A 14,070-nucleotide genomic window follows, 5' to 3' on the forward strand; every position below is an offset into this window, starting at 1 on the left:
AGATGCTGGTTGTGTTGTCCCTGTCCTTCCCAACTACATTTTCTAATCTCCTCCGCCTTTGGCATACTGCTTTTGTGGCCAGTCTCAAGCTACATGCAATTGCTTCTAAAGCTATTAGGCAAAGTGTCCATCTTGGTCACTGCATTCAAGATTGTGGGTCAACAAGGTGTTTTCCGCAAAGTGGTGCCCACACCTACATATTTTTTGATGGAACAATTCTAAGCTTATAGGAATGCATCAATTTGTTGGAATACATAATCAATGTATATTTATGTGTATATCGTTCTATTAAGTAAACTCAAAGGATGACTTACCAGTCCTTTAAATTGATTTTGAAGCTAAGAGAGAAGTTTGTCATTGTGCTTGTATGACTGATAAGCATAGTCAGCTGTGCAGTCTTATTCGTCATCAACTGGCTTCTGCACTATGTAAGTGCTTATCAACACATTGCCAGCATCCAGGTGGCTAAAGCTTCTTTAAAAACCTCTCCTGAAAATCATGTATTTTTAAAGCCTTTTTCTTTCATTTCCAATTAAAGTTACTGTGACATGAAAAAGTATTTGCCTTAATAAATAATTATTCTGGTTTCCACAACAACATCCGTGTGGAAAAAAAGCAGCGCTGTCTCTTGAACTTTAAAGCTAAAGTCATTTTAGGCAACCCTTCATCAAACTGTTAGAGGCACCAAGCTTTCAAGTAATGTGTGAACTTGCCTTTGTCAGATCGACTTAGATAACAACAAGCAAGTGACACTTTTCGTCTGAGACTACCTCAGAGGGGAAGTGATGCAATGCTGACCCAGGAGATTCAAAAACAACTCTGAGCCCAGAATCAAAGAGGCCGGACACTTTGTCTGTTCTGCTGACAGACGCGACGTTTCAGTGGAGGTGGAGCCATGAAAGTCTCTCAGGTCGGAGTCACTCCTCTGGGATCACTCACACCCTCTTACACACATTTTAAATATATTCCAAGAACTGCCATGTTGTTTATATGTTTGTATGCAGAAGCTAATTGTTCTGGGCAGATGTGAACAAGTTGCTAGCTGCTTGCCTGCGTAAGCAACTGTGTGTGGTGGATTTGAATTTTATGACTCAAACATAAATTATAGATCAAGATTACAAAACAGTGCATCGCTCGAGGTAGAACATAGTTGAAAACACGTGTTTCCACCGATAAATGCAACAACATCAAGTGTTCGAGCAAAGTGTATGAATATTTTCGCTCTCTGGAGGTCTGTTGTTGTTGCTCAGCTGGGACAAGACAGCTGGCCTTCGTGCTATGCCATTACTTCAGATCCCATTATTACAGAGAATCCCAGCAGTAATGGAAATAGCCTGTCGTCTTGGGCCAGGTAGCACAGCTAGCCCATAAATCAAACTGGCGTTAGGGGAGGTGAGTGAGGCGGGGAAGGCAGCGGTGATGGTGATGGATGGGGAGAGTGAGTAGGAGACAAAAGTGGGGTAAGAGAAGACGGGAGGAGTTTCCTGTGCTTGCTGACAAGCTCGAAGAAGGCTTGAGCAAACAGGTCCTATAAGATCCAAGCTAAGATAGCCATCAGTAGACCAGTAGAAGACAGACAAGTTTGATTTAGGTTAGTTTAGATTGAAAATGTGTCATCACTGATTATCACTCTGTCACAGATACACACACCTTATTTGCTGCTCAGTTGGTTGTATTCAGTGTTAAATCAGAACTTCAACATTGCCTTTTGAGATGTAGCCTACAGTAACTATCCATTAATTAGTAACAATAAACATGCTTGTGTATTCCTGATATTGTCACAGTTACTTATTGTGAGCAGATTAGACGTGCAGACCTCCCGTTTCTGCACAGCTAGCAACAAACTGGCGAAACAACAAGAGCGTCTAATGGTGAAATTTTAGAGACTGTAACTTTAAAATGAGAAGGAATTAAAATTTTAAATTACATTATTATACTATTATTTTTTGCCAATGCAGACATGTGTTATTATTATTATTATTAGTATTATTATAATGATACCGATGCTCATGTGCCCATGCATATTATGTGCCATTATAGTGATATCCAGTCAGATATGATGTTGTTATCGAGAATTACCGTAATATTTAAATTATGAAAAAGAATGCAAATTGTTGCACAGGTATTTATTTATGAATCAGGCTGCTTCAAATTCAAAAGATATCCAGTTAAATTCGGGAATAACAAAGTGAAGTCTTAATTAAATTCAAAGTGAATTTTTTGGTCTGGATTGAAATGAAATACTGAATATTTGTGAAAAAACGAATATAGCCGTCACATAAACACATCAGCTCAAAACTTAGGTTAGGCATCCCTTAACTCATTTGTCCAACAACAGCTCACTAACCTCAGTATTATTCCACTCGCTGGAGATGCAAATTGCTCGGCTGCTCATAATTTACGTCCGACAGCCTGGTGGTTTGCCTTGAAATAATTATTTAAAAACAGTCTTGTGGCATCACAATAATGAAAAGCCACTCTTGGATTTGTTTTATTTGGTGGGGATTTCAGTGATTTGTCTGTGTAAATGGGGTTAAATTCCTTGTGGTGATGTTGCTGAACAATCCTGCCACTGTTTTCTGGAGTTATGACTGACTGGATGCTTAATTATGATCCTGTGAAGTAAGGCAGGTGGAATCATTGTGATCTCTCTGGTTTGCGTTGATTAGCTGTTATGGTGTTTGATTGCTGTGTAATGAAGTCAGAATTAAAGAGTTAAACATTTCAAGGACCGCAACGTCTGCACCGTCTATGTTGTTATTATTATTTTTTATAACAGAATAAAAACCTTGCAAGTCAGAATTAACACATCATCTATTTGAAGTTCAACAACCGGAGCACAGCATATAACAACTACTATCAAAGCATTAACGCTGCATGTGTAAATTGTTGTAGGTGTGTTTCGCTGATCGAGTAAGCATGGAAGAATCTGGCAGAGATGTCCTGTTTGCGGGAAATCCAGAGGGAAGCCACTTAGAGGGCTGCATTTATCACTCCCATGAGTAATAACCACCGAGGAAAACACAACTTGGCACCAAGCACAATGGCGCAATTGTTTTTTGGGGGGGTTTGTATACGGGAGGGGGTAAAATGAAGTGCTTTTAATATTCACATATATCTGTTACCAGTTTGGATTGCAGGCCTCTCCTCCTTTCAGGAGGGCTTGTTTAGCATTGAGCCCTGGGGGGAACAGGTGGATTTTTTTTTCCCTCGCTGTGTCTGGACAAACCAGTACACACCAGGAGACAACATTGCAGAATGGATTTCATAATTCAGGTCTTTTTTAATTAGCTCGTAATAGCGCTTTTGCATTGGAGATCTGCACTATTTGCATGCCTCGTGAGTAGGAAAAAGGTGATTATGTTCCATCATGCCACACATCGATGTTTTCTTTGGCCAGGTGATGTTATGTTTGCTTGGCAGGGGTGCCAGTTTCTGCATTTCAGCACAAAGCATTTTGTTTTAGGGCTAATTACACGGCAGGCAAAGGCAAATGAGCCCCGTTTCTTCCTCTCCTCTGTGGGTGACAGTTATTGACAATCGACCCTGTCTAGCCATAATACGCCAGAGGGAGAGGAATCAACCACTTCCAACATAAACACTTCAGAAAGAGGAGCTTCAAATGGGGCAGGTTTTACCTTGACAACTGTAACTATGTTCAACAAATTAGTCCAAGATTCCCTGGTTGTTTACACACCTTGAAATGAAAAGAGACCATTTTTTTAATCAGACTGACAGCACGGATCCTTCAGATTTAGCATTTTGTTTTCATTGCTGTGGCTGTGAATGGGCACAGCAGATGACACCCACTCCAAGTTGAATCTGAATCATCAGATCTGATGTTTGTGTGTGTGAGTTTGTGTAAGTGAGTGTGTGCAATTGCCAGAGGGTCGCACTGTATTTTCAAACAGTTTTTTGGCATCAGTTGTATCCTGTAGGATTAAGAAGTACACAATTTGACTGTTTTCTGGCACTCATCATCAGATAGTCACAATCTTACTTATTTTGTCCGTTGGGTGTGTTTGAGCGTGCGAGAGCGTCTGAAACCAGGATCAAAGATCAGCAGATTTAGTCAGTGTCTCCCCCCGTTGAGTGACTCTCAGCCTTGTGTGGAAATGGTTGGAAGGGTCAGTGCCCGCCGGTCACCCATGCAGCTATTCCCTCTCTCCTGTGATTGTCCAGCGTCTGCTTCCAACACTCACTCGCAGCAGCTTCAAAGGACGCACCCCGTCACACCCTGCACTTCAAAGACGCACGGTCAACATCTGTGCCAATCAAACTGTGCACAGATGTGTCTGCGTAAGTCGCTACTGATGTGGCAACTTTAAATGGATGACCTGTCAGTCGAGATTTGCCCAGCGTTTTGTTTTTTGTTTTTTAAATCAGCAAGGCCCCCCACAAGCTCTAAGTGATTTTCTTTGGCATTTTAATAAATAAATAAAATAAAACATCTCCAGCTGTTAGATTAATGGTCTTCAAACCCACAACGATTAAGCAAAGGGGGGAAAAAAGTGAAATTGGTATAGCTGCAAAATGTGCATGCAATTTATAAAGTCAAGAGAGACGAGAGTGTTCATATTGCAAATACTATTGTAAAATTTCATATACACAAGTCTACTTTTGTAGACTTTTATGTATATTTTAATGTGATTTTCACCAACCAGCAAGTGTGTTGGGGGTTTTTCTGCTATTGTTTAACTGAGTGCTAGATGTTAGCTTCCATAAACTGTACTGAAGTAACCGGAAAAAAAGACAGAGCAGTAGAGATGTGACATAAATTCTTCAGACGTTACTCTCAACAGGCCATTTGCCATTTAATATTTTAGACTTATAATTTCATAGCAATTTAGCTTCACCCAGCTCCTCCAACCCCCCTTGCACGCGTCTGGATTTTATTCAGTCCATTATATCATATTTTATCTGCTCTAACATGAATAATAATAGTTTATATTAATAGACTATTATTATTTTGTACCTTTAAGTCATCATAATAAAATCTTTCTCCTATTTGTGCCAGACAAGGTGCTTTATTCTCTATACTACCAACATTATAGAGGGCTGAGATTCATACATCAATAAGCCAGAGCTGCTCTCTTTAGGGGTCGTCACAGCAGATCATCTGCCTCTATCTCTATCGCCTATCGCCTCTTCTGTCACAACAGCCCTCTGCATGTCCTCCTTCACTAGATCCACAAAGCTTTTCTGTGGTCTTCTTCTTACCTGGCATATATCCACAGAGTTGAGATGGTTTGGACATTTGCAGACATGTCCAAACCATCTCTTCTCTAACCTTGTCTCCAAACCACCCGACCTGAACTGTCCCTTTGATCTACTCATTTCTAATCCTGGTCTCTCCCAGATTTAAGCATCTTCAAATCTGCCACCTCCAGCTCGGCCTCCTGTGTTTTGTGGATGCTGCTCTCTCCAAACCATACATCACAGTCTCGCTACTATCTTGTAAATCTTACTGCTATCCTTCTGCCACAAATCACCCCGACACTCCACCCACTCCACCCTCACTGCGTTCCTTTTTCTTGTGTGCTGTCCGTCGCTTTCGATGGTTGCCCCCAGGTATTTAAGCTCCTCCATCATCACTACTTCCACTCATTGCATCTTTACTCCGACACCTGCTTTGCACATGCATTCTTTCAATCCCGCTGACAGCCTCCAATATGCATTGATTGATTCCATTGCACTGACAGTTATTTCAAATCCTCTGAATACCTCTACCCAGTAACAGACACGTCTACAAACACACTGGAGATATCAGAGTGTCAGAGGAGCACTGAGAGCTGGTGCTGGGCTCAGATCTCACGCTTTTGTAAAATACCAGATTCATGTCTTTCCTCTCAGGAGTTTGGAAGTTGCTCACATGAGCTGAAGTGCAGGTGGTCCCATATTCTGCCAAAATGATCTGGATCTGGATCAGGATCAGAATCTGAATCTGCGTAAATTACAGCATCTGAAAACCTCACTTTTCCTGCATGTTCAGACGAGGATTGCGGTCATAGATCATCCTCGCTGTGTGTGTCTGCGTGCTCATATTTTCTTTGGTTCCCTCCTTTTTTCACTTACTGTTTTTTTGCCTTTGTTATCTGTTTTGTTGTTATTTTGTTAAGTCCTCATGGTGGTAATCTTGCTTGTTTTTAACAGAATTGTATTTCTATTGTCAAAAAAACCCAACACACATTTACAAAAATGCTGATCTGTCGCAGAACTGAAAGATCAGACAAGTTTCTGCCTGAGCCGGACAATCTGAGCTTTTCACTCAGTTAAATTTCAGTTAAATTCATAAGTGATTAATATGACCCTTAAAGGACCTTTTTGTACCAAAGAATGACCATCAAAAAAGACACAATTCAGTGAAGTGAAAAGCTAAAATAACGGAAAATTTAGGACTTTGCAAATAAAAAAATATCAACAGATTAAATGTCAAAATAGTTTCAGTTGATCAGTTCATCAATTATTTGTCTTGGTGTGTGTTCTGTTGCAGAATTTCGCAAGAATGGGTGATATTTCTGTCATAAAGTGTTATTTCCATCATGAAAGAAAGATTTTTTTCATCCAAAACATTTCTTTCCTTTTCCGTTTTCTGTTCTTTCATTTTTTTTTGGACTCACAGAGAACATCAAACAGGTTTAATTGTTTCTTTTTCTGGGACCTATTTCAGGAAGCGATCTCAAACATTACGTTTTTTAGGGGGCTTTTTTGTTTTTTCAGCTTTTTTCTTTTTCTTTCTTTTCATAGTTCGTACATTCCTTGACCTTAAGATAATATCATTTTTTTCCTGAGATTTTTTTTTTTCTAAGTTGAGTTGCTTATTTAGGGATTAATATTGAACCCCTCACTGTAATTACACATATATCCTGCTCGAGCTTCTTTATGAATGTGTTTCAAGACACATTTATTCCCTTGTGGGAATGTGAGCTCCTGGTTCTCAATTTTGTGGGACTGTCGCACATTCTCACCCTGATGTCTGGATGTACAAACAAACTGAGCGCTGCACACAGATGGGTACAAAAGCCAGGCTTACGGCTGAGGCGAGGAGGAGTCAGGTGGATCAAGGAGCAATGTGGGAAAGGTGGAATCTCCCGCTGATCCTCCTGGGACCAACACCAGGAAGAGAAATGTCAGATTTACAGGATTCAGTGTTCTCCTGGGAAACATGGAGGTACTGACGCACATTCACACACGTTTACTGGGAAAAGAAGGTAAATAATTGTAGATATTTGACCGTTCCTGAGAAGATTGTCCTCACACAGTCAAAGACACCCTCAAACTTGTAGTCGCCTTTCTTTCAAGGTCTAACTGGCAGGTATGATTATACAAATGCAAAGTAATGCACGGTCATACAGACTGATAAACTGTCAGATTACAGGATTCAGCTTTTGATGGGAAAATGCTGGGAAACACATTCACAGACATATATAGATAAACATCTGACCCTCAGTTTCATCCTCTCTAGAATAGAAAATGTAAATGTGCAAAAACGAATTAGATGGAAAAAAAACCTTAAATTAATTTACCTTTAGATAAATATATATACATCTAGTTAGCATTTGTAAACACCATTTGTATCCTGACATCTTAAGCACCATTAATTACTTAATGTGCATATTTCATTTTACTGTAACAGAGCGATTTATGAAATAAATTTACATTTTTTTCAAATAATGCATCAGAATCAGAAGCATTTATTTGAATTGTAAACAGTCTGTTTTATAGATAATGCATTTTTATAGCTAAATACAACAGACGCTTCATTAGAAAAGACACAAAGCCTCTAAAAAGTGCCTAAACAGCTTGTGTGACCTTTTTTGCAAAACTCCCCAAACCTATTAACTGAAGATTTATTGTCATTAAGTATACACTGCATTGAAAAAAAATACCATAATTACTTTTTATGAGTTTGCATTTGAAAAAAAATAATTATATTTTCTCAACTAAAAATACAGGCTCTGTCAAATGGCTTTAGAAGAAATATGACAGTGAGTTACAAAATGTAAAGATGACAGTCCTGTGGGACCCCGGCCTGCAGTAAGAAGCGAGATTAGAGAGATTACAGTTAAAGAGTATCTCGTCCTGTGGAGCCCCTTCTAAACACCAGCTCCCATCAGATGGGCCTGGTCTGATGGAGGAAACAGGAGAGATTATACATGTTTAACAGTAATCCCCCTCTTCTGGAGCGATGCCAGTGCAGAGCAGAAGACCTCCGTTCGACTGGAGAAACAAAGAAAAACAAGGAGAGAGAGACAGTCCCGGGTGGAGAGTCCACACTTTTAAAAAGATTTACAACTTTCACGAAAGAATGCTGCAGCTGACTCGGAGAATAAGTCACGTACCAAAGCACGTGCATTTTGTTTTAAAGCTTTTAAAAGAGAAACGTGAAGAGAAGATGTCGATTTCATTCCTGACACTTGTCATGTTTGTTATCTTTTTGAGCCACTAGGCTCCGTGTCTTACTAATTAATTTTGTATTTTTTGGTGGGGGTTATACTACTAGGGTACAGGATGTTATATGTTTGATTCATTCATGGATAGATGCAGGCACAATTACTTTTAACAAAGGAAAAATGACTTTGGTCAAAGTTACTGTTAATCTTTCCTGTCACTGATGTTCAGTTGGCATTTCTAACCAACAACTGCACCTACAAAGTGAAGTTCTTCTGCAAAATCACCTAAAAAAAACGCCCCCCACACTAGTCAGTACAAAATTAAGGCCTATAGTCATCTTATGTCACTGGCTGGTGTCTTTGTAAGGTGATGATTCTGTTCAATTCAATTCAGTTTTATTTATATAGAGCCCAATCACAACAGCAGTCACTTCAAGGAACTTTATACAGTTAAGCAAACAAGACAAAGAAAGGCCAACGATCTCACAACCCCCAGTGAGCAAACACTTGGCAACAGTGGGAAGGAAGAACTCCCTTTTAACAGGAAGAAACTACTGGCAAAACCAGGCTTTGGGGGACTTTTCACCTTAAGTCAGTAGTGCCATGAAAAAGAGACAGGAAAACAGAGAAAGAGAGACACTGGGGGTGGTGTAAGGCAGCGGTCCCCAACCTTTTTTGCGCCATGGAGCGATTTATGTCCGACAATATTTTCACAGACCGGCCTTTAAGGTGTCGCAGATAAATACAACAAAATAAAACTAGTACCTGTACCAAAAAAAGAAGATTTATTAATAACACACAGGAAAAGACACAGGGAAACTGAGTTAACGATAAAAACGATTTAAAAAATAATCGAGCTTCAACTCTCGCGGCCCGGTACCAAACGACTCACAGACCGGTACCAGTCCGTGGCCCGGGTGTTGGGGACCGCTGGCGTAAGACACACACCAAGGGCCTTGCATCAGAATCAAACCTAGGCCACTACATTTAGCCTGCACAACCAGTTTGCGACACCAGCACCCCAGGAGCTTAGATCTAAATTAAATGCGGGCATGAGGTGGTATCTGTGTCAACAGAGCTGAAACAGATTTATTTATTCTCCGCAGCCTTTTGCCATAGCCACACTCACGCCAGCTGATAGAGGAATCCTAACTTTGTGTAGATTCAAACTTGAGTCAGACAGCAGTAGGACGGCTCCCCTCAGCAACAGGCAGCAGTTCAATATTCAAGCCAGAAAACAAGCCTTCACAGTAACAATTACTTATACTGCAGGTATATGTAAGACTCCATTCAAACAGAAGTGTTTTTCATTTAATGTCTAGTCAAATTTTTCTTATTGATGTTGACAGTTTATTTTTACTATAGAAATGCAGTTGCCATAGTGTTTCATGTTATGTGTGAAAACAATACAAGTTCACTTTTGTAAGAATCATATATGTCGGATGATTATGTTTGTTCTGTTTCTTTTGTGTCTTGGATTCTGTGCTCGTGATCGACCTGTAAATCAAGCACTAGTTTAAAACAAAGCATAACACATTAACACAGGGTGTCAAGTGACATTAATGTGTGTGACACCAGTGATTACATGTTGTGGGACAATTTGCTGCTTTAAAGATCCATTCTGTAGTATTACCTTAAAAGGGATAGCAGTTTTTTTTTCTGTACTTCATAAACGATATTTATGAATATTACAAGCAGAGTTAGTACTATGAGGCAGATTTACTGACAGTAGTTGATTTTATTCTGGTTTTATTTGCATTTCTAATGTGGAATTGTGTAATGTTGTCTGTATGTTTTATAATAAATTAAAAAAAAAGCTCAAAAGCCAAAAGAAAATAACATGCTACCCATGAGGCCGATAGCAAGGAGAGATCAAAGACATAAACAGACAGTCAAACTGACTGACTGACTGATTGATTGAAAGAAAAGCCTGCCAGACAGACTGAGACTGACAGCCACGCTGAGTCAGTGTCTGAGAATGAGAGGCAGAGGTGGAATGAGCAAGCAAGGGAAGCAGAGAGCGAGAAAGAGAGGGAGAGAAATGAAACATTAGAAAACATAAAGTTGAAAATGACTGTGTTAATTTACCTCTGATAACTGGTTCAGTGCCAGACCACACACACGGACGATCAGATATAGATGTCTGCACATACACACACACACATATACACACACTGCATACCTGGATGGGTGGGCTCGATTGCTCGAGGCTACAGTTGTAGTTGTAATTCGTCTCCATCGCAACAACAACGACTCATGGCTGACAATCAAAATACTGGAACAATTCTTCAAAGCTAATTAAAGTCTAATAATCTTTTTATTCTGTAGTAACCATAAATTGGTAAATATGCAACTATTGAATTACATTAAATGCATTGCACGTCCAATAACCAAATCAGGTGGTGATATAATTTTTTTTAATATTCAGAATGTTGTTGGGTGAATTACTCACAGATTCTGCAGATATACCAAACATTTCTGTAGCTAAATTAACTCATCATCATCCAAGGTGGGTAGTCAGTTTTAACCTGTAATTTCTAACTATTATATCCTTCCTAACTTGTAATTGGGAGAATATGACTCATGACTTAATTGGTGAGGAGCAGGAAAATGTTATAAGGAGAGAGAAAAAATCCTCCATGCATGCTATTTCCCCACTTTACAGTAATGAACCCACGTGATCACTCTTCAGTCAGATCCCGAAGACATAAGGAAAAGAAACTCTTAGTAAGCATTTGTAAGCACTTTAATTACCATAATAGGTCTATTTCAGAGAAAATGGCCTTAATGATATAAAATTGTCATCCTGTTCAGTCAATAGACACTAACATTTTAGATATGGCAAGACATTTGTTCATGTAATTTACTGTTTAACATTCATTACATTTTTACATTTACTGTAAGTGCTTCAGAACCTAAAATGAACATTTGGTAACACATTCACGCTTCCAGCCAAATCTGAAACTTTTTTATCCTCACTGATGAGCGTCTCTGTTTTTCTAAAACATGGTCGTGTAGTTTTTGCTTGTACCTGCAGAGGGCAGTGCAGGCCTACAATTGTAAAAAAGTAACAAACTGTTACGTTGTCTCCCTCTGCGTGTCAATAGTGGTAAATCGTGACACTTCAACACGGATTCTCAAAATTTAACGCAATAAACCGAATTGTCTTTGCTCCAGGTAGCAAAAAGGTGTCACCAGCACATTATTTTCTACATTATTATTTTATCAGAATATATAAATTATTTTTAAGGTAGAATAGAACAGCCCTTAATTGTCATTGTTCATGTACAATAAAATTATGGGTACTCCATGAAAACTGTGCAGAAGTAAAATTTAAAAAATCAAAATAGTAAAGATAGAAGAAATATACACAGTCAGGTAAGAGTGAAAGGTATATACAAGGTTTAACACAACATGCCCCAGTTCCAGGTGATGATGTCAGGAAACACCTTGCAAACCGGTTACTACATCTATTACAACACTATTTATGCTTCAAGTTTTAAGAAGTCTCAGGCTTGAGCAGTGAGAATCTTATACTAGACAAAAATGGGACCAGACACTGGTCTCTCCTCAGTTCCCAGATGTTTATGGACTGTTGTTAAAAGTAGAAGGGATGTAATGGTAAACATCGCTGTTCAACTGTTTTCAGACTTGTTGGTGCCATCAAATTCAAAATTATCCTATTGTTAGTATTATTTTTAACGTTAAACCTCAGTTTAAGTATTTCATGTGCTTTCTGTGTTTTATGGTAAATTAAAAATGGGGTTATGAAATTTGCAAGTCATTGCATTCTGTTTTATTTTTATTTTCATTTTACACACCATCCCGTTGTTTTTGGAGTTGGAGTTGTAGATTGGCAAAAGTTTTTAATGTATTTATAAATTTTCAAATTAGTGACGGGCCACTCGAATACCCTGGTCTGGAGTACAAACTGTTACAGTTACATTTAAATCAAGTGTGCAGTTTTACATATATGTGAAATTTTATATAGATTTTCATATATGAATATATATTTTAGTCTCATCCAGCTGCACACTTTGTAAATACTTCCTCCAAAGGAAATGTCTAATGGGATCACAGAGCGTGATGATAAATATGTGACCTTTTGAATAGCAGATGTTGTCCAAGGCCCAGACTCACAAAGCTCTACTACTAATACACTTACAATCACAAAACAATTCCCTTTACAGTAGATGAATGTGGCAGAGAGGGTATGCTTAGCCAAAGAAACTTACAGTGCAAATATGAAGACATTTATTCACATTAATTGTAAAAATCAATATGTTCTTTACGAGCATAAGGCATAGAGTCCAGTGAAGATCATAGACACAGGCTGCTGACTAAGGAGTAATGATACATAATAAGCTTGAGGGGACACAGACTACAACCTAATTACCAGGTCCTAAAGACCTTTGCTGAAACGAAAAACCTCAGTATATTTCCCTGTCTATAATGCCTGACTGTCTCCCCCCAAATCAGCCAACTAGAAACGTTCCCAGACATTCGGAGCAGGATAATTCTGTCCAAACTCCACCCAGTAGGAGTTTAAATTTAAGCAACCGAGAGCCTGGACAAGTATGCAAAGAAAAAAAAACAATTAAATACAACTAGAAACATAAGTGTAATATTAAGATCAAGGATTCAATACTTTTTTGCCATGTCATCGTTAGGAATTTGCCTCAGTGGGCCCATGTCTGACAATAATCACAGCAAAACACCTAATTATATCTGATATATGAGGGGATTTGTTAAGAAAACTACAATTAGTTCTCTGTGTGCACAGTACACAAACCTCTGTGTCAGATGACATCCTGATGTGAACCATGTGTTGACAACATCGAAGTGATTGTGCTTCTGCTGATTTTAGGCGGCATCATACATCACACAAAGACACAATTACATACCATTGCAAGTGGCTTTTACTGTAAATAGCAGTATCACGTTCCTGAGTTTCACTATCACTATCAATCTACTGTTACCTTTCTGTTAAAGCTTGGAGAGGGTTAATGTCTCCTTAGGTGCTGATGGTACAGACTTATCTTAACTGTGAGTTGAGTCAAAATGTACAGGAAATGGCCTAGACTGTCATTCTAAACACAGTACAGCCAAGTTTTTTTGAAAAAATGTTTTTTCATTGAAAGCAGCACTGCTCAGCTCGCCATGTCGTAAATTTCAAAGTTGAGAAACAAAGTGTTAAATCATCGAAGCATCTTCAAACCTACAAAGATATTTCATCCATTCTGTTTCTGATTTATATTTTTGCAATACTGTGCCTCTGCATATAGGATTTCCTTGGTAAGGGCGTAAATTACGAATTGTGTCTTTTTGCAGTGGGTATGTTTAAAGTCTGAGCCAAGATGCCGAAGCTTTGCGCATATTTTCAACACATGCTGGAATTCCTGCCTCAAAAACTGCTTTGCAATGCATTTTCTCGCCATATTTTCCTGCATCTCTTACAGAAATCAAAGAGGAACACGATGTTTTCTTCTGAGTGTTGTGTTTATGAACCTGAAGTTATAAGAAGCCAATTAAAGCATGAGTTTCAAAAACTACTGCTACTATATACTACATACTTTGCTCATCTTCATTTAAAGATCAACTCAATAATATGACTGTATCAGGAAAAGTCACACATAGGAATTCCAAGCAAAGACAATGGCAAAAAAATAAAAGCCAT

This window comes from Maylandia zebra, linkage group LG19 (assembly GCF_041146795.1).
Source record: "Maylandia zebra isolate NMK-2024a linkage group LG19, Mzebra_GT3a, whole genome shotgun sequence".
NCBI classification, from domain to species: Eukaryota; Metazoa; Chordata; class Actinopteri; order Cichliformes; family Cichlidae; genus Maylandia; species Maylandia zebra.